The sequence below is a fragment of the Megachile rotundata genome, chromosome 1 (assembly GCF_050947335.1).
Source record: "Megachile rotundata isolate GNS110a chromosome 1, iyMegRotu1, whole genome shotgun sequence".
Taxonomy (NCBI): domain Eukaryota; kingdom Metazoa; phylum Arthropoda; class Insecta; order Hymenoptera; family Megachilidae; genus Megachile; species Megachile rotundata.
Genome location: NC_134983.1, coordinates 19,700,153 through 19,723,009, shown reverse-complemented (window position 1 = coordinate 19,723,009; position 22,857 = coordinate 19,700,153). Strand labels below are relative to the sequence as shown.

The 22,857-nt window shown below is 39.2% G+C and overlaps 1 protein-coding gene and 1 long non-coding RNA gene across 13 annotated transcripts in view; one reads left to right on the top strand and one right to left on the bottom strand.

The window, feature by feature from the left end:
* Window positions 1-12,155, bottom strand: part of Tet (tet methylcytosine dioxygenase-like) — a 190,094-nt gene extending 177,939 nt beyond the window's left edge. For 2 of the 9 annotated variants that reach the window (XM_076530767.1, XM_076530796.1), the window contains exon 1: window positions 9,161-9,412. The gene's annotated coding sequence lies outside the window, so the exon portion shown is untranslated. The other 7 variants (XM_076530776.1, XM_076530787.1, XM_076530780.1 and 4 more) reach the window with 7 other exon arrangements.
* LOC143264324 (uncharacterized) overlaps window positions 1-22,857 on the top strand; it is a 159,003-nt gene that overhangs the window by 115,462 nt on the left and 20,684 nt on the right. The window lies entirely within an intron of this gene.

The following is a 22,857-nucleotide window of genomic DNA, read 5'->3' as shown; positions in this document are numbered from 1 at the left end:
CGAACTTAGGGGAAGTTTATCTGGATCTGTAGGACGATAAATATTGTCCCAATGTCTGACGCGAGCACGTGTCGCGCGCATCGACGTAAAACGAACTGCAAACGAACAACAATGCGAAGAGATGCAAAACAGTGGCGAAGAAAATCGAGACAAAAACCGTGGCATCGTAAAACAGTATTTACTCCCGCGTTAAGTAGCAATAAATAGCGAAGAAAGAGACCGTGATAACTGACGTCATCCACTTACTCGAGTCATAACAATACTGTTTTTGTAGCGGCGATTACTAGCAACGTCGGGAATATATAACTTATTCATCCGCTGAAAACTACAGCCACGCATACTACGCCATTGATAACCTCTCTTTGATGCCGAGGCGCACCGTTACACGGCACGTACCATTTCACCGATTATCGATTCACGCGATTCGTCAACAACCGCTTCGAGTTCATGGAATCGAGTTAATTAGACGAAAATATGGACCTACGAAACAATTCGCTGAAGTATTGGACTTGGATTTCTGCATATGGAGACTAGAACGATCATGAGAAAATAGAGCTTCTAATTTCTCTGGACGATAAATTCATTTCAGCTTTCGTTGCTTCACGACGCGACGGCGTGGTCAATAGAACTGGCCGAAAATGCACGAGTGCCGCAAATGTGGATACGGTTCCCAGGAAAGACCGGGTCACTTGTTGCTGCCGTACACAGGCGTCGAAATCGCTTGGACCGGACGCTTTTACGACACTATGTACATGGATCGCCATGCGTTGTACTTCCTTGCATTAAATTTTCCACGTGTTATATCGCCACGTGCTCTTTTTCTTTAAGTTATACTTTCCACGCGTTATATCGCCACGCATTGTATCACCGTGCATTACCACGCATTGCATTTGCATTAACTTGCATAAACTTTTCCTCGCGTTATATCGCCACGAGTTCTTTTTCCTCAAATTGTAATTTTCCACGCGTTATATTGCCACGCATTGTATCATCATGCATCACCACGCATTTCATTTGCGTAAACTTGCATAAACTTTTCCTCGCGTTATATCGCCACGAGTTCTTTTTCCTCAAATTGTAATTTTCCACGCGTTATATTGCCACGCATTGTATCACCATGCATTACCACGCATTGCATTTGTGTAAATTTGCATAAACTTTTCCTCGCGTTATATCGCCACGCGCTCTTTTTCCTCAAATTGTAATTTTCCACGCGTTATATCGCCACGCATTGTATCACCATGCATTACCGCGCATTGCATTTGACTAAACTTGCAGAAGCTTCTCCTCGTGTTATATCGCCACGTGCTCTTTTTCCTCAATTTATACTTTTCCACACATTATATCGCCATGCATTGCATTTCCATACGTTAAAATCACTGTACGGTGTACTACCACACGATATATCGCCACGTGACACAGTTCCACGCGTTATATCGCCATACATTTTATTTTGATAAATCGTATTGCAACCTGCTTTTGCGCTGCGTGGTGAACTCACACTGATCGTACTGTCACAACATGTTGCGACGCATAATATCTTCGATACGTCGTATCGTAACGCATTCTATCGCCACGCATTAGATCACCGCGTGTCATTCATAGGCGTCATAATACCAAGGTAGTATTACATCACGCATGCGTCGTATATCGCCTTGCATCGTCGCATATCGAATTTTCATTCGTTATAATACCCACTGTTAGATCTCTTGTTATATCGCCACACGTCATATTTTAATGAATTAACTTATCCTCCCTCATAGTGATATAATAAGTAGTATTTCGACACAATCTAATGTATTGATATTGTAATAAAAATAAATAAATATTGATATTGTAACTAAATCCTATATATTACTTCGTGCAATATAATGCGAGCCCACATCCATAAATACACAATTGAAACTTGCACGAATATGTGACGCACACCGTAAGACTAACAAAAATAACTCCTCGAGAAAGACATGTTTTAAATTACTCACTCCGTATCAATGTTCTGTTTCAACTACCACAATAATCAATTTCTAATTACGGGACTAATCAATCCCTCACGTTTATTTCAAAAAATAACGAAAGAAATAAACGAATCATAAAAGTAATAAAACCGAACAGAGAGCAAACATCGCAACCGACCATCAAAAAGTCTGAAACGTACATTCCTACACACTCCGAAATATCGGAGAGTAAATGTATTAGAACGCGCAGTTTTCCAACGACCCCTGAACGATCTCGCTGCAAAAAGCAAAGCATTCTCCGTAACAACGCATGAAAAAGTCAAAATCGATTTCGCAGCTGAAGCCCATTTTAACAGAGTACACATATGGGACCCAAGCTCGTATATACACGCGCCATCCCTGAGTCGCTGCATCGTGCACCAAGAGCAGCGTGCATGTAAGCTATACACACGCACGCACGTGCGCGAGTACCGACAACACGTACGCGCGCATGCGCCCGTGCACTTTCACGCTATATACCGCAAATCGTACGTAGTACGTCGGGACGATGCGACGTAACTCGCGTACCGGTCGATCACACACGAACGGCATGCTACGAAACAGAATAAAGAGTGCACGAGTACGAAGCACGGGGGAACGAGGGCAACGACGACGTCCACGAAGACACGTATCGATAACCGGCAGCGGGTGCTGTTCGCTGGCTATCCTCGTGCAACAGAGGTGCGTAACGGTCCGTCGAGGTGGACGGATAAATGGTGGGGGTTACGGGGGGCGGTCGCACTGTTAAACCCACCCACACAAGCACATGATATCGGAAATGATATAAAATTGCGTCGAGCGCGCCGCTGATATTTAAATTGGTTCGCTAAACCACGGATTAATGCGCGCAACGACGTCCGACAGCCCACGCAGAGGAGCTTCGAAAAAAAGGGCGAAACAGAAAGGGAACAGAAAAAATTCACCGACACGTGCGTTTGGACAGGGTTTCTTACGAACCGAAATACGGTCTTTCAGAAATTCGTCTGGGGATTTGTCGGTATGAGATTTAAGGACTTACAAATTAATTTGGGGAATTTGGGGAATTCGAGCTTTTGGAGTTCAAGGTTTTGATATTTGGAAGTTTCGAGACTTAGGAATTTGTGGGTTTGGGAATTTGGAAGTTTTGAGACTTGAGAATTTGTGGGTTTGGAAATTTGGAAGTTTTGAGGCTTGAGAATTTGTGGGTTTAGGAATTTGGAAGTTTTGGGACTTGAGAATTTGTGGGTTTGGAAATTTGGAAGTTTCGAGACTTGAGAATTTGTGGATTTGGAAGTTTTGAGATTTGAGATTTGAGAATTTGTGAGTTTGGGAATTTGGAAGTTTCAAAGCTTGAGAATTTGTGGGTTTGGGAATTTGGAAGATTCGAAGCTTGAGAATTTGTGGGTTTGGGAATTTGCAAGTTTCGAGACTTGAGAATTTGTGGGTTTGGAAATTTGGAAGTTTCGAAACTTGAAAATTTGTGGGTTTGGGAATTTGAAAGTTTTGAAACTTGAGAATTTGTGGGTTTGGAAATTTGCAAGTTTTGAAACTTGAGAATTTGTGGGTTTGGAAATTTGCAAGTTTCGAAACTTGAGAATTTGTGGGTTTGGAAATTTGGAAGTTTCGAGACTTGAGAATTTGTGGGTTTGGAAATTCGGAAGTTTCGAGACCTGAGAATTTGTGGATTTGGGAATTTTGGTACTATGGAGGTTTTGGAAAGTTGGGGATTTTCCCAAGTGGGGAATTTAGGTATGTGGAAATTTGGGGAATTGTACACTTGAGAAAATGCGAATATGAAAATTTTGAAATATAGGAAGGAGGGGCTTTTGAGATTGAGAAACTAGGGAATTTCGTCACTTGGGTACTAGGAAATATACCTTGGAAACTAGAGAATTTATAATTATGTATACTAGGGAATTCTGCAGTTGGAAAATTAGGGAGTTTAAAAATATGAAAACTACAATTTTTTAAATTACAGAACTTAGAAATATGGAAGCACAGAAAGCACAAAACTCAAAAATGTGAAATCTAGGGAATTTCAATAACAAAAAATTTAGTAATACAACTATTAAATTTGAAAATTTACCAATTTAAAAAATACCACAATATAAAAATTAAAAAATGTACTAATCGAACTCCTAAAAATTGAAATGTGAGAATGTAAAAATATAGTGTTTTTAGTTTTAAGCTGATAGAAGTTTCGATTCGGTAAATATACGCGTGCAGGCCGGGCCCGATCCGGAGCGGATCGTTGCTAACGTTCGCATCGATACCTGTTTCCACGTTGGACAGGTGTTTGCTTCGGCCTGCACCGCTGCGAGCACCGTATATTTTGTTTCTTTATCGGCGTCGCTCAAAACTCTGTACATCTACTTAACCCGTTCCCCTTCCACTTTACACGCCACGCGAATGTATCTTTCGCAAACGTACTACGGTTAGAAACTTATAAATCATTTTGTTTGCGTGAGACGCTTAATAAGGTTAATATCTTTTGTATCATTTTGTATAAGAGATAGAGTAAGGTTAACATAAGCTGGTTATGTTAAGGTTAACGTAAGGTACGGTTAAGTTAGGTTTCGGATTAGAAATTTGAATAACGGTGAGTTTTTAATGATAACTATTAATTAAATTTTTAGTTCAGTCACTTCTGTTTAACCATACTTTGATATTATTTATGTTTGCTATATATATAACTAGTGATTGCTATAAAGATTCGTATATTACTGATAGGTTAGTTAGATAACTTTATAAATCTACTCTTCATCACTTGTTCTCCAATTTAATATTATGTGAACGTTTCATCTGACAATACTACACAGACTAAATCTTTCACACATTCGAGATCATCGAACGATGCTACCACATGAATCAAAGAAACATAGCATTGTATAACATATTCAAAACAATCAAATAATATATCCATCTCCAGCTGAAAAAAATCGTTTGGAATACGTTCCGCATCCAAACGAATAACGCAGTCCACCTCTACGTGGACCTCCTATCTGAGCAACGTAAGAGAAACGAAATAGATTGCCGACTTTAATAGAGATTAGCGTGTGTCAGCTAATAATACATTTATCAATGCTTGCGAAAGAAAAATACCCGATAAAAGTGTACTCTATTTCGTCTAAATTGCGAGCAAAACAACAGATTGTTTCTCGGACTTCATCGGCTAAGACAGCAATGACGAACCTATGACACGCATGCACATATTTTAACGACGCGCACGGATTTTCCAGACACACGGTTGTTGCAAGACACACATTAGTGGCTTCGTGTAAATTAACTACCTTATTTAACTTCGTTTTACGATCATTCTGTTTCAATATTCCAACTTGTGCGACCTTCTCTTTTAAGTTATTTCTAGAGTATTCATCACAGTTTCAATATCGAATTTCGCTCCGATTTACACAATAGGCAGCAAACCTTATTTTCGTTCGAAAAGTTTAACACTAAAACTACCAGACCGCTCCACAAGTTTCTTATTATTAGGGGTACCGAAAAGTAATCAAAATTTTGTTTGCTGGCGAAAAATATTTATTTATTAAAGAAATCTTAAATCAACAAAATAATTTCCATCACTTTCTAACGTTTTTTTCCAGCGTAAAGGCAATTGTTCCCTTCCTAAAAAAAGTCCTTCGATTTTTCATAGAAAAGCTTTGAAATCATCGAAGAAATTTTGATTACTTTTCGGTACGCCTAATATAAGGTACACATTTTGTTAAACATTCCCTGGAATCAGCATTGATTTCCATCAAGATAAACAATAAATGTGTGTGCTAATTTATGTTTCGTTTGTATATTTATTCTTTAACCCTTTGCACTCCCCAATTTCTTTTACCGACTCCTTAATTTACAAAAAATATATCAAGATAGGGGTTCTCAGTGAAATGTATTGCAACAGTGCGAAGCATTTGACAAATACATTTTTCATTTATTATAAATAGTAAATAAATAAAGATATATATATTTAACCAATCTATTTATCTGAATTATTTGTAAGATCCAAGAGAAATGTGATGTCGAGTCACACTCTATATAAGAGTGCAAAGGGTAAACTTCATTTTTAATTTCAAAGTAAGCGTGCATATCGCTAGATTTAGTGTTAATTTAACCCCTTGCACTCAGAGGTAATTTGACTGTTTACAAACAGCAACTTTAAACCTCACTTAAAAAGTTAAATGAATTTTCTTGAGGTTATTATTTCTCTACTAATAATTTCCACTGTTGTTTGTTTCACTATATTTAGACACCACACGTGTCATACTATAGAATCAGTTAAAAATGCTTATTTCAAATTATTGTATTAAATAAAATGGTGACTGTCACCTCTCGAGCGAAAAGGGTTAACTGTCAGAATATATTTTAGTTAGTATAAAAAATATTGAACTTATATAAAGGTAGCAGCCCATAAATTTCGCACTAGTTCCACTGTCCGTAAATTTCAGTCACGTGCACATAAAAATGTTCGCCAGGAGTGTCCTAGGAGTTGGTTGAAACCGATTCGCGGCGAACTTTCGCAGGCAACCCTTTGCCGGCCAACGAGCGCGCGATTCCTATGAGCGAGAGAGAGGGACGGAAAGAAACATCGTCTAGAGAGAGGAGAGAGAGAGAGAAAAAAAAGGAAAAGAAATCCGTGGAACGGGCAAAAGGGATACTCTGTGCGTGCCCGTAAATCTCTTGGCGCCCGTTGTTCTCGCGGTCCACGACGTTAGTTCCTTGTCCATTCCGATCCGTTCCGCCGTTCCGTGAAGCGAGTAGGCCGAAATTCGCCCCCCTACCCCCTCCCCCGTAGCGCGGCTCGCCGACACAAAAAAGAAGGAACACCCACAGGAAAGGGAACCCGTGGAAAAAACGAACAAGACGGGAATAGAACGAGAGAGAGCGGGAGAGAGAGAAAGAAGAATTGATCGTATTCGCGACGGCGGAACAGAAAGCTTCGGCTACTTTGCATGTTTCCGTCGTCCGTTCAAAACGCGCCGTTAATTTCCATTTAACCGCGATTATTAGAGGTGTGACCATCGATTATCGATATCTTATTGGGTCTTAAGCTTGCTGAGCGTGACACGGTCAGATCTGAAGATTTTGAGAGGGTGAATACTTGTTGAGTCTCAGTTAAAAAATTATGAAATTTACTTCAACTTGAAGATTTTGGAAGTTGAGAATTTAGAAGCTTGCTGTTAAAGTCACTATTGTATGAACCTGACCTCTGAGTCTAACCTCTAATCCAAGTAAACTAACCTTTACAAGTACTGTGACCTACCCCTACTGCAAGTGAACCTAACCTCAATTCCAAACGACTTTATTCTGAATGACTGTAACCTTTCTGTAAATTTGACTATTCAGATTCTTTCTGAAAAAAATCTATCCGAAATTCAAAAGCACCTCGGTTCTAATATAAATTTAAAAACAATATAGTAATGCTGTTATATTAATAATATAATAATGAATTTAGTACAGGTTATACTTTACTTGAACTACCAATTTCCTGATGAAGCAAAAATTACTGAACATGTCAACTTTAAGCCCACTACACATAACACTAACATTTTCCAATCCTACTGATTTAAAATTTCCAATCCTAATGATTCAAAATACTCTGTGAGAGTGTATCGAAAGTCACACCTCTAAAGGTTCCTCGCGCAGAGAACACAAAATGGAATTTTCTTTAAAAAAATGAAGATAGCACGGGTCCCAGAAATCGGTCATTTCTTCCGTCACTAATTCGGGCCGTTAAATCGACCGTTAACGACCCCGAGAAGTCGATCGCGTGTATACTGGACGATTATTATCACATAAACTGCAAATTGCACGTTATTACCGGGTCGCGTTTTTCTCTGTACCCGTACGCGTCTATACATCAGGGTCAAATTGTTCGTGGCTTATCCTCGTGTGCCACCACGATACGTATTCCACTTCCGATGGCACTGGCAGTTACAGCTACGTCGTCGACGAATTTCGATCGAAATTCCCGCCACGCGGTTTGCGATGCACCTCGAAATTTCGAAACACACGCATGCACGATGAAAACACAGTCGGTTGCAGCGCGGTCGTGACACGGAATTTGAACGCGTTTTCGTTCACTACACCAGAAAAATAAAGACACCTTCGAACGCCACACCGCGCAGTCGATAACGCTGTTTAGAGACGAAAAACAAAATGAAAGGATCTACGTACGCGAGTGTACAGGGTGGCATATTTATCTGTGACTTGCATTTAAAAATGTTTCTAAAGAAAATTCGTATTAAACGCACGGTGTAATAATTTAGATATAAATATGTAAATGTAATGAACAATGTTGGTTAAATATATTAAATAATTTATATTGTTGTTATTTATTATTTGTGAGTTATATATTATGTATAATTTTTGTATATAATTGTTATGCATAATTTTTATTTATGTATTATATAATTTATATTACTATTGATATATTATATAATTTATTATTATTGATATATTATGCAATTTATTATTATTGATATATTATGCAATTTATTATTATTGATATATTATGTAATTTAATATTACTGATATATTATATAATTTATTATTATTCATATATTATATAATTTATTATTATTCATATATTATATAATTTATTATTATTGATTTATTAAATAATTTATTTAGATATTAAAAAATTTATATCAAAATATAAAAATGAATTTTTGCATTGCCTGTATCTGACCGTACTATGAAAAAGATTGTATGCCGAGTAAAACGACGTTGCGAGGGTGAAAATGAATAATTATAAATCCTATGCAAAAATTTGAATATGAAAGCACTTTGAGTGAAATGCAATTATGCATGAGTCACTTCTCACCGATTTATATTTACAAGTTTCCAACAGACAGGACTGCACATTGTTTAAATGAAAAATGTATTAAATACTACCCCGGTAAATTGAAATAATAACCGAGCATTCGGTGATTCTTAAGGTCACAGCACGTAACAAATAATTGGACATTTAGAAATCAGAGCGTTAAACTATCACACTGAACACTGCCGCGGAACTTTCTCAGGAAACGTTTAAACAGTTCACAGGTAAACTCAAATGACTCACCCTGTATACGCGTATGCGGGTACACAAAACTCGTTAAAAATCGAAAAATAAATAAGAGAGAATTTTGTGGAGTATTCGTAAAGGTACCGTGTAATATAGAAGAGAATGAAGTGTTAAGAACCTGTTTCCCATACACTACGCGTGCTATCGACGAAGCGTTTGAGCCGAGCCTCGAAAACACCGGCACCGGGAATCTCGAAGGGATGCACTTTGGCCCGTCACTCGTCTCGCGACGACACTACGCGTTTTTGTCTAACGCACCGCGCGAGACTCGTAAAACATTCGCAGCACGATGCGTGCACGCCGTGCTCGAGGACACTACCGTGCATCGCCGCCGGCTACCACAGGAGGCGTTCACGGCAATGGTAGTGGTGGCAGCGGTGGTAGTGGTGCTGGTGGTGGTGGTGGCGACCGAGACGCTGGTGGTGGTGGCAATGGTGGTGGTGGTGGTGGTGCTTACGGTGGTGATGCTGCTGGTGGTGGTGGTGAGATTGTGGTAGAGGTGGTGCCGATGCTGATGGCGGTGGTGACGATCGCCGGACGATGCAAAGAGACCAGGACGACGGAAACGTGTCGCGGGTGCGAACTTCCGCGTGGCCGTTTGCAACGATTTACCTACGACTATCGCTAATATACCACTTTTTTAACTACACTTCACGCTAAATCTCCCAGCGCATTCCTTTTTAATCACAAAATTTTATATACACTTTATTTTTATCAAAATCTATTTGAAGAAAACCACCTTGGCATTCATAATTTAATTTTGAAACAGCAATTTCATAACTTAAAATAAAAAATTTGTGAAGTTAAGTAGTTTTAATGTTAACTCTTTGAGGTTAATTATCTCACATTTTACTTAGCTTTTCATACATAGCACATATTCATAGGACATGTTTTAACTCACCTCCAAAAATTAATGTTTTCTTGCATTTATTTATACAAACATTTCTTGCATTTATTTATACAAAACAAATGCAATTTATTTTCTGTAAAATCACGAGTCTCAAAGAGCTAATTCCCAGGTCTTTTTTTAATTAAAAAATTTGTCAATATGATTTTCATGTGTGTCAGGTAAAATTGGGGTGCGTATATTGATAACAATTTTTCGTTTGTTTATTTACTTTATTTTTAACTTCAAATTATGTGTACATTACAAGGTAACAGAATAAACGTTAACCGGTGTATATTTTTTTTATTTTTAATTTTGAATTATGTATGCATTATACGCTGGTAGGTTTAGCGTCAGTTGGATGCGTTCGACATTGACGTTAACGAATTGTTAATTCTTTAGCGAATAGAAATTTAATCCTCTTTTTGCTTTATTTTTCTCGTAACATTTATAATAGGGGCATTTGCCCTGCATTCGACACGTATACTCGTCAGTACTCGATTTTAATTACACATCCCGTGAAGGATTTTTCATAATAAGTTCCGCTGTTAAGTGGATAATTACAGCGATATAACAAATGTATCCATTAGCGACCTCGTTAACGACCAATTGTTTACTTTTTCATTAAAGATGATAAATAGATTTCAGTCTCCAACTTCGTAAATCTTACAATTCCCAAATTCTCCTCAGTCTTTCAAACTTGAAAAATTTCTATAACGTGAAAAGTTCAGTCTAAATGCTATACGCGTTCTGTAAGTTGACAGTTGGGTGCAATGCAGATTTCTACCAAGATTTATGCCAACTATCAGTCTTGTACAGTACGCATGCCAATTTCGAAATGAAAAGAGTGTCTCGGTTTCTTCCAAGTCGAAGAAACGTAATCGGTCTACCCGAAACTGTTCGTACTACCCGAAGGACCGTACGTAGAGTACCCGGTCCGAAGGGATCCGAAGTCGGCCGAGTGTAGCCGAAATGTCGCGTTATCCGCACATCCCTAGTATCGCGTCATTGACGAAGCACCCTCCCGCGCAATGTCAACAACAACAGAGCGGACGATAACGGAGAAACGCGTAAGCGATCGTAACGCGAACGGATTCGTATCGTCCGCGCATCGGTAAATCTACGGAAACGTTAGCTAAGCTGGTGCACTTACCCTTCTCCTTCTCCTCGGTTTCTTCGGTTGGACGAGCTGTTTCTCACTTTCTCCGTCTCTCTCTCTCTCTTTCCCTAGCACACGCTCCAACTTTGTCTTCCTTACGATGCTTCTCTTCCTCCGGCGCTCTCTCGCTCTCTTTCTTGTTTTCTCTTTCTCTCTCCGTTCTCCTACTAGCCGACGAGCAGCAGCAGCAGCAGCAGCCGCGCAAGCGAGGGAGAAAGGAGAGAAGCAGAAAGAGAGGGAGAGAGAGAGGGACAGAGGAGAGAAGGAAAGATAGAGAGGGAGAGCCAAACGAAAGCGAGAGTGATCCTCCGTGCTCTCTCCCTCTTGCTGCACGCTCCACCCGTCCGGTCGGCCTGTCGCCGTCGCTGCCGTTGCCGTTGTCGGTGTCGTTGCCGCAGCTACTGCCACTACCGTTGCCGTTCTTCTACCCTATCGACGTTACATTCCAAATTTCCCTTCGATCGGTCACCGGGAAACGAACGTTCATCCACGATCACCGCTGGCGTCCGCGACAAACGAAACAACTCTCGCTCGGCACTGTTTCTCTTCCTGATCCTCGTGTCGTGTCCCTTCGATATCCTTTCACCGCGAGCTTTCGCTCTTTTCCCCGTTTCGTATCACCGTACGTATACATATACACGGGATCACCGCGTCGTTTACTTCGCCCCGACGACACTGGGCCCACGAGCTGGGCATACACGTGTGCACGAGAGCCGTTACGAGCGTGTCCGTTTCATTCCCGTGCACCGCTCACCGATCACCTACAGCCGGCCTGCTGTTTATTCCTTTACTCTTTCTTTGCTTTTTCAAACGCTCGCCTACACGCACTCGCACTCTTGTTTTCGTTCGCGTGTTCGTTCGCTCCGACACTCGCCGACCGTAAACACGCGTGAACGTTTCGACCGGCTCCGTCGATCGCATCAAAACACTGTACCTTTGGTTCGGCGAACTGCCCCGTGGTGAGTGTGCTCGCCGCGCGGTGACTGTATGCTCCGAGAGTATTCTTTGTCCGTTCGGAGTCGCAGCTGCCCGCGTTTCGGCCGTCGGTCGCGATTCGGCCGCGTTCGGCAATTCTCGGGTGTCATCCCGTTCGTCATGGCGGGAACCCAGGATATAGCCAGGACCATCGGTGGAAAGGGAAAGGGAAAGGGGAACTCGAGCGTACGCTCGTGCACGTTTCTCTCCCCCCACTCCTCTCTCGCTCCCTCTCTTTCTCTCTCTCCTGATGGTAACTCGCGGGAGAAAAAGGTAGCGAGACGATGATAAAGGAAGAAAAAGAGAGCGAACGAGGGAGAGGCGAGCGAGTTAGTTGACCGAGTACGAGACGGAGTACGAAAGATTTCGATGCGTTTCTGGGGTGGGGGGAAGTGATCGTGTACTGGCTAGGAGGGGACGGGGGAGAACGCGCAGGCGCAACGAGACTGGCTGCAACCCCTTGCGTGATGCCTAAGCAACAAGGGGATGCTGCGAACCTGCTTCGACCGAATGCGAAGCTTTCCTCTTCTTCTGCTTCGCCTTTTACTCTCCTTGCTCTACTGCTCGTAACATTCTTCGCTTCTTTTGCTTCGCTTGCGAGCGACTGCGCAATCATTTTGATCCTGCGTGAAAAATACTGCGAAAACTTTCGATAAAAATGTTATTTTCAAATTATCGCGATTTTTATCCTTTTCCGTGCGTTACCAGCGTTCTATAACCTATTGATTATTTTGGAATGTGCCAGAAACGATGTTGAGATTAATAAAGCCTTTATTAGCGATAATATTATGGGGATGATGGTGGCGGTAGAGTAATTAATTTCTATAATTACGAAGAGTAAAGTTCACCTCGGTGATTTTAATAATCTGGTACGTTGTATGATTTTGCTCATTTTTAATCATAAAGATATATACATACACGTTGTTTAGATATTTTTAATATTTTATATTAAATCATGTAAAGATTTTGTGTATGTAATTCTTGTATGTTTTTGGTCTTAGATTCATATACGTTTAGTTCATTGTAATCCTAGCTTTTTAGGTTCCTAGATTTTTCATACTTCCCTAGATGTCTAAATCTGTAAATTCATATACCCCTACATTCACGTACCCTCAGTTTCCTACGTTCCTAAATACTTATTCTTTTAGATACATATGTTCCTAGATACATATATGCCTGGATCCATTTGTCTACAGAGGCCTATGTTGGCTCAATGTTTCCCTAGATCACTATGTCCCTATCTCTACATTCTTGTATTCCTGCATTTTACCCTAGCACTTCAAATATTTCTGTAGGTCAAAATATCTGTAGACCTCTAAATGTCCCTAGGTCAATCGTCATCATTAAAAGCATTCTCCGTTCAGATTTATCGTAACTTCTGGTTCATGTTCATTTGTTTCTAAAGACTCATTAAGTAAAAAAAACATCCTGTCCATTTGTTGAGATATCGCAGCATGACATAAGGAGGATGTTTAACTCGTTGAGACCCAAACACAGCTCGGCACGCAGGTCATCCGACGGTGGTCGTGGGAAGGGTTAATCGGGTTCGGTAACCCAAATTTCAGAACGAACGCCCAGTCACAAAGGCGACCAAAAAGGACACCGTTCGCCGCGTGTCGTCCTCGTGACGTTTTCGTAGCACGATTTCGGCAGAAGGGAAAGTCCCGTAGGAAGGGTTGGAGGTTGTGCTTCAAGGCTCGAAAAGTCGTTGATATCGAATCCGAGAGGCTCGTTGAAATAAATCGTTAGCGACAACGAAGGGGAAACGAAGGAAGTACGCCGTATCTCGATGCTTGGATTGGTTGCTACGAGTTCTTCAGGTTCTTCGAGGAAGTCGTGTCACGTTTTACGAGTTTTTTTTTTTACGAGTTCCCGGAAAGAAAGTCGCAAATTGAAGTCTAATTCCACGGGGCTCCCGTTCATCGCGTTTACGCAAAACTGCAAAAAATGGAGCCTCGGATGATTCGTGGAAGGTTATCCTTTTTATTAGGTTGTTCAGTTAGACCCAATTTTGTTTTGGATAAAATTGAAATTGGGTTTAGGTGATATCTATTAATAATTCTGTAGAGAAATTTATATGGTAATTTATCTGAAATGTAAGTTCACTCTCGTTATATTGCCGGTTGTGTATAGACTTTGCGCAAATTGAAGTCTAATTCCATGGTGTCTAATTTTGTGTTAGATAAAATTGGGATTGGGTTTAGGTGACATCTATTAATAATTCTGTAGAGAAATTTATATGGTAATTTATCTGAAATGTAAGTTCACTCTCGTTATATTGCCGGTTGTGTATAGACTTTGCGCAAATTGAAGTCTAATTCCATGGTGTCTAATTTTGTGTTAGATAAAATTGGGATTGGGTTTAGGTGACATCTATTAATAATTCTGTAGAGAAATTTATATGGTAATTTATCTGAAATGTAAGTTCACTCTCGTTATATTGCCGGTTGCGTATAGACTTTGCGCAAATTGAAGTCTAATTCCATGGTGTCTAATTTTGTGTTAGATAAAATTGGGATTGGGTTTAGGTGACATCTATTAATAATTCTGTAGAGAAATTTATATGGTAATTTATCTGAAATGTAAGTTCACTCTCGTTATATTGCCGGTTGCGTATAGACTTTGCGCAAATTGAAGTCTAATTTCACAGGGTCTGATTTTATTTTAGATAAAATTGAGATTGGGTTTAGGTGACACTTATTAATAATTCTGAAAGGAAATTTATATGCTAATTGACCTGAAATATGAGTTCACTCTCGTTATATTACCGGTTGCGTATAGACTTTGCGCAAATAGAAGTCTAATTCGACGGTGTCTAATTTTATTTTAGATAAAAGTGAAATTGGGTTTAGGTGACATCTATTAATAATTCTGTAGAGAAATTTATATGCTAATTTACCTGAAATGTAAGTTCACTCTCGTTATATTGCCGACTGCATACAGACTACCACACACGCAATTACAAATATTGTAATTACACATATTTGTACGTATAACGATTATAGAACCGTTATGTGCTTAGAGAACCATATTACCACCGAGGGCCATATAGCGGGACTATGTTACAGTCCTCAGGTTGTCGAATCTTAAATTCGGCAAAGGAATGTCTACACGAAGGATCGTAAGACACAGCTCCTGTTAAGTGGTTCATGAGGGTATCCTCCATCTACCGAGCAGTTAGATGTTTATCCAAGGTGTTGACGCGGAACAGGCCGCGGATACGGGCTGACTTTTTTTAACAAATACCCCCGTAACTGGTAATGGGTGCGGGTACATTCAGGGATTTTTAAAGTCGCTAGTTAAGACAGATGTTTCGGTTGCACTATGTACGTTGGTTAATTCTATGATGTCCTTGATTTTGGGTTATAAAACGATGCTTGCGATTTGAAGATTCTGAGATTGAGGAAGATGTTGAGTCTCTGGTGATGAAGATTACTGGGTACATAATTTGTAAGGTCAATTTAATTTTAATAATAAAAATTGTAATTCTAATGACAATATTAACTGCAATATTAGTTGTGATGTTTTAATAAAATTTAACAAAATTGTTTTTGTTACTACTGTTCAAGACTACTGTTACTAAATGGGATTATAAAGGTCCTTCTCTTTAGAGTAACCAATGATCTTCGCTTTTAAGGAAGAATTAAAGAAGTCCTATTTCTCAGTCTCGAAGATACGACACCTTTATTTATTACTGTATATTTGTATTTGTCGATGAACGCGAATTGAATAAATTTTCTTGCCGGCGCGAAAGCCCGTACCTTCAGTCAACAAAAGCGTCGCATGACAGTAATTATAACGCAAGTCACACGTCTAATTAACCCACTGGTCCCTACGAGCAACGATAACACGAAACTCTGCGGTTGACGATGCTCGAAAGGGTTGAATTTGCTCGGCGCATGTTTAAAAAACAGACAGAAAGAGAAGGTGAAAGCATTTACCCTGACGGAGCTCGTGTTCCCTGTGGAACGCTCTCTCCGCTAATTTTCCCATGTCCTTTATCCGGGACAGAGGAACGCATTTAATCGAGAGCACCTCGAAGACGGAACGCGAAATGTGGCGGCAGAAGCACCCTGCGTGATTAACATAATAATGGCCCGCGTATGCAGATAGAAATTAATGCGTATTCTTCTAGAAAGGGTCGATGGCTTCTGATGGCGCAAGATGCAGGCTTCGGGGTTGATCCACGGTCCCGCGAGGATCATTCGATTCTCAGAGTGTATGCTCGATGGGCTTCTTTTAGAGGACGCATGCAAATATTAGTACTTTTGGTTCACGAAATTTTATATTTTTAGGTTATTCAATTTTTATTTTTGAGATTATACGTTTATAAATTTTGTAAATTTACAAATTTATATATTTACATATTTGCATATTTACAAATTGACAAATTCTTATTGTTACATTTTTAACTATACAAAAACTCAAGTTTTATGCACACGTTCCTGGATCCCCAAATTCTTAAATACTTAAAGTCTCTGTAAAGACCATAAAGTCCCTAGATCCTCAAGTATCTAAACCATGAAATCCCTAGATTTCCAACTTTCTACATTTACAAATCTATAAATCTACTAATTTGTAGAACCTCCTAGAATAAATCCCTAGATTTCAAAGTCCCATAATCGTCAAAATTCCCTAGATCCCTAGCTTCCAGGATTCTAATCCCTCTCGATTTGTATCCAGAACTCCCTAGATGCACAAATTCCAAGATTCTGAAATCTGTAGACCCCAGAATTTTTATATTTAGAAATCCTTAGGTCCCCAAACCCCTAAATTTTCAAATCCATATGTCTCCAAATTGAAAGGTTTCCAAATTCCTAGGTTTCAAAATGCCATAAGTCCCAAAGTTCCAAAATTTCAACTTGAAATTGTGTAAGTCCCAAAATTCCAATTAGAAATCGTATAAACTCCAAATTCCCCAAATTTCGTAAGTCCCAAAATTCCAACTAGGAACTGTATAAGTCCCAGAACCCCCAAATCTCGGAAGTTCCAAAATTCCAACTTGAAATTACACAAACCCCAAAATTCTCAAATTTCGTAAATCCCAAAATTCCACTTCGAAACTATGTAAATCTCAAGTCCCAAAATTCCATCTAGAAACTGTATAAGTCCTAGAATCCTCCAAATTTCGTAAGTTCCAAAATTCCACCTTGAAACGACACAAATCCCAAAATTCCCAAATTCCGTAAATCCAAAAATTTCCACTTGAAATTATATAAACCCCAAAGTCCCAAAATTCCACCTTGAAACGACACAAATCCCAAAATTCCTAAATTTCATAAATTTCAAAATTTCCACTTGAAATTATATAAACCCCAAAGTCCCAAAATTCCAACTAGTAACTGTGTAAGTCCCAGAACACCCCAAATTTCGTAAGTCCCAAAATTCCATATTGGAACCACACAAATCCCAAAATTCCCAAATTTCTTAAATCCCAAAATTCCACCTCGAAATTACACAAACCCCAAAGTCCCAAAATTCCACCTAGAAACTATATAAGTCCCAAACCCTCCAAATTCCATAAGTTCCAAAATTCCACCCTGAAATCACACAAACCCCAAAATTCCCAAATTCCGTAAATCCCAAAATTTTCACTCGAAATTACATAAACTCCAAAATCCTAAAATTCCAACTAGAAACTGTATAAGTCCCCAACCCCCCAAAATTCCATAAGTTCCAAAATTCCACCCTGAAACCACACAAACCCGAAAATTCCCAATTTTCCTAAATCCCAAAATTCCACCTCGAAATTACACAAACTCCAAAGTCCCAAAATTCCACAGATGCGTCAGTCAGGACCAACTATTCAGAACCATAACATTAAAACGAACAAGGAAAATTAAAATATTGTGAGTATTTTATATTCAGGGATCCTCGATAATGCAACTTATAGTTGGACTTAAATTTCAAGTTGAAGAATGTTCAAATTTTGAGTATGGTTGTCACATTTGAGCTGTAAGTGCGTCACGAGTAAGACTCGTCAAAGTACGAAAAGGGGTTAATCGGTCAAAAATCAGTGTACTAAAGAAATCAGTAAAAAAATCAGTAGAATCAGAAGTATCAGTAAAAAAAATCAGTATCAGCAATCAGTGACAGAGTAGAAGTTAACAATCACCCCCTAAGAAAACGTGAACCACCCCCCAATAAAAACACGCACCTCCCTCGTTTCACTGCATCGCTCAGAAAACAAAAATGTTCTTTTAAAACAGCCCTCGTCTCTGTTTCTCGCAAAGTCTCCTGTCTACATCGAGCCGAGTGGAAATAGAAGCTTCGCGCGTGTACGCGGCTACAAAGGAAGGCTTTTAAGATGCGCGTGCATTTGTCATGCGTCAAAAAGTTCTTCCCTTCTTTTCGTCGGGGGCCCTAAACCGTGAGCCGCGGTGATTGAGAATCACTGATCGAGCGTAACACACAATGCTTCGTAGAGCACTGTAGGTACGGCCCGAAGGTTCCCGCCTACCTGGTCTCGATAAACTGATTTATTTCGACATCATTGTACGGTCCCGTCGCATCTGTTCCAGCGAATTTCGAACCACGAGTCCATCGTTTCCTAGGACGTTTGATACATGGAACTCTCTGAGATGCATGGAACGATACACTTCGTTTGATTGACCCTTTGACACGGGACGGGGGAATTTACAAGGATTCAGATTTTGGGACTCGCGGTTTCTTGTTGGGATTTTGGGGTTTGTGTAATTTCGAGGTGAAGTTTTGGGATTTGGGTAAAGAGAAAAAATACTAGTATTACACATAACAGTGAACCAATGAACTTAACACGTCACTCGATAAGTCTCCGGTCTAACTAAGAAAAACAAATTTTTTTTTAGAAATTCCACTTTAATCATCAATGTACGTTCCTTCCAGTGTGATACATTGATTCAAACGCTCCTCTAACTTTTCAATTCCCTTTATATTAAACGATTTGTCTTTGCCCCCAAAATAAGCTTCAGTTTCCGCAATCACTTCTTCATTTGAGCCAAATTTCTTTCCCTGGAGCATTTTTTTCGTATCTGCAAAGAGCCAGTAGTCGCTGGAGTCTAAATCTGGGGAGTACGGTGTGCGAGGAAACAATTCAAAACGTAATTCATTCAGTTGAACCATCGTGTTCATCGACTTGTGACACGGCGCATTGCCTTCGTGAAACAGCAAACGCGGCACCCACTTTGAAAGCAATTTGCACATGCCCAAATTTTCATGCAAAATTGTGAAGACACTACCTTCTGATATCTTCAAGGCATCAGCTATCTCACGCAACTTAAGTTTACGGCTCTTTAAAACTATTTTGTGGACATTTTTTATGTTTTTCGGAACGACTGCTGATTTTGGGCAACCAGAGCGTTCAGCATCATCGGTGCTTGTATGACCGCGTTTAAATTAAGCATACCAGTCGATGATAGTTGATTTCCCTGGTGCAGAATCCCTATAATGCTTATCAAGTCACTTTTTGGCTTCAACAGTATTTTTCCGATTAAAAAACAGTGTTTAATCAACACACGAAATTCTATCCATTGTCTTCAAAATTACGAAACTGGGGGTACTAAAATGACTGTAACTTCTAAACTATTGGTCAGAATACCATGAAATTTTGACACGTACTGTTTGAAGGTTAGTATTATTCGAAAATAACGTGGGTCTGTCACCAGTGTCGCCATATATGTGTCAGACCGGGGACTTATTGAGTGACGTGTTATATTGAACCTATAGTGAACCTTGACCAAATCTGCCATGTACAATAAATCACTGTACACACAAAAATGACAAAATCTCATCCCAGTATCCCTTCCTCAGTAAAATCTCACGGTGTCCCAACATAATTCCACAAAGTATCCAAAATAAAGTGAATCTACAATTTTATCAAAGAGTGTTAAAAACAGTAAGATTGGTAAAAATAATTGTACAATAACTGAAAACCGTCAGTGTCGAATTTTTAGTTCTTCGTGCAAGTATGACGCGACGAAATCTCTGGCCGAAAGGCATCGAAATCCCCGGGAGCTCCGTCTACAAAATTTCCGGCGGTCTCCATGTGAAAATCACTCCGTTAATTCGCCTCGGCGAAAGCTGTCGTTTGCTCGAATCTCAGTCACGCATCGTGTTGGCATCGTGTGCCATGTGCACAGCAGAGAAATACAGTAGCAAAAGCAGCTGCAACGATCGTGACACGCGTCTATTGTCGGTGTTCCGTGGCATCGAGACATGAAAAATCACCTCCCCTCGAGCGTCCCGTGTCCTTGCCCTTCCAGGCTGCCCTTAGAGCCCTGCTCGGGGATGCTCACCTGGACCGCGAGTGCACCGCTTCTTCCGTTTTCAGAAAAGACGGATGGAATCGGGAAAACTTGCGTCTTCGTGTTGCGTACGTGTTAGATCAAATACCGTGTGAACCTGGATGGAATATCTTTTAAATTCGTATTCTTTTCACATCGGACATCTGGATACGGATGATACGATCGGATTAATTGTTGCGGATTTTGAGGCGATTGGGACAGATGGAATTTAGTGATGTAGAATAGGTATTTTAGGTTTTGGTAAATTTTAAGGTGTGATATTTGGTTTTTTAATGCTGTATGATGATAATTTTGGATTTTTTAATTTTTAGATGGTGGAAGTTGGAAATTTTCGAATTTTGAAATATAATTTTCAGTTCGTATAATGGACTCTTCAAATTTCTTAAGTATCTATATACTCAAGTTTACTAAATCCAAATTTTTAATTCCAAACTGTAGTTTTATAAGATGCCAAATTTTCAAGTAAATAAATGACTAGATTTCCGAATTTCAAATTTCCTAAATTTCCAAGTATGGAATCCGCAAACCTCCGAAACTTCAATTCACCAGATTCCTAAACCACTAATTCTCCAAATCCCAAAATTCCTAAATTCCCCAAAACTTCAATTCTCCAAGTCCTTGAACCCCTAATTCTCCAAGTTTCCAAATCCCTAAGTTCCCTAAATTTCCAATTCTCCAATTCCCTAAACCCCTAATTCCCCAAGTTTCCAAATCCCTAAATTCCCCAAATTTCCAAATCTCCAATTCCCTAAACCCCTAATTTCCCAAATCCCCAAATCCCTAAATTCCCCAAATCTTCAATTCTCCAAATACCTAAATTACTAAATTCTCCAAGGCTCCAAATCCCTAAATTCCCCAAATCTTCAATTCTCCAAATACCTAAATTACTAAATTCTCCAAGGCTCCAAATCCCTAAATTCCCCAAGTCTTCAATTCTCCAAATCCTTGAACCCCTAATTCTCCAAGCTTCCAAATCCCTAAGTTCCCTAAATTTCCAATTCTCTAATTCCCTAAACCCCTAATTCTCCATGTTTCCAAATCTCGAAATTCCCCAAATCCTCAATTCTCCAAATTCCTAAACCCCTAATTTCCCAAATCCCCAAATCCCTAAATTCCCCAAATCTTCAATTCTCCAAATCCTTAAACCCCTAATTCCCCAATTCCCCAAATCCCTAAATTCCCCAAATCTTCAATTCCCCAAATCCCCAAATCCCCAAATCCCTAAATTCCTTCAATCTTCAATTCTCCAAATTCCTCTATCTTCAAATTCCCAAATTTCTAAATTCCCCAAATTCGCCAAAATTTACCACCTTTCCCCAACAGTTCATCGCCACACAACTCAATAAATATATTAAAATTTGATAAATTAGAAACGAAATTAATTTCGGGTTCCGAACGTGCTCTTCGTGTTTGAAGAGAGTGCACGGCTAAAGTATCGACGCATTGGTTATTGTGCTGCTTTATAAGTTATTAAATGATACTCGATCTTAATGAAGTTTGCGATGAGCTCAGCAGCTGCTGCTTCACGACCCGTTCGGATCGATATTGGAAAGAATCCAAGGGACAGATAAAATCTTTCCGACGGATTTTGTCCTACGGCAGATATCGAGACCAGTCGATGCTAAATGTCAGGTAGAGAACGTCGTCGAAACGATTCTCATGTTCTAACTAGTATATTATTTTTATTTCTTTTTTCAAACTCTATTTACTATAAACTTTATGGACTAGTTTATTTGTTTCATAAAGTTTGTTTGAAAAATACTTTGCAACTTTCACGAATTTAATAGGAGGTATAACTTTAAGGAGATATAATAAGAATTGAGAAGGTACAATAGCAGTTGAGAAATATTCTTGATACTTTTAATAATTAAAACATTTGTTGCGTATTCATTATATTTTAAAAATATAAAAGCTTCATATACTATTAAATATAAAAGCTTCATATACTATTCATGTACTATTTTCCTATCGTACATCATTGCAATACTATGAAGAATTAACCTCTTAAAGAATTATTACACATATGTGGATGCTTGGTTTTGTTAGCCACTACTTAACTTAACCCATCTGTTTTCAACTACTACTTTAGCTAAAACCACCAAACTTGTACCATCAGTTCATAGTCCATAAGTTTTCTTTAATTTGCAAAATTAATTAAGATGCTTTCATGTGATCATTAATTTATGTACCATCATTCGTTCATATATTGTTCTATTTTATTCTTAATTTCAGATTAAGTGTGCATCTTATGCCAGTAGGTTTAATATCAATTTCTTTAAGCAATAATCACATTGCTTTGGCACATTACTATAACTCTTATATGTTTAAAATATTGAATGATTTTGTTCAACCTCCTCAGCTGACTACCACAATGATCACAACTTACTTCATCATAATTGATCATAAATTAATTACTTCTACAAAAATCAAACGAAAAGAACTTTCAAAGGTTCTCCATATGAAGACCATAACATACTAACAGATCATAACTTGATTCATCATAATTGATCATA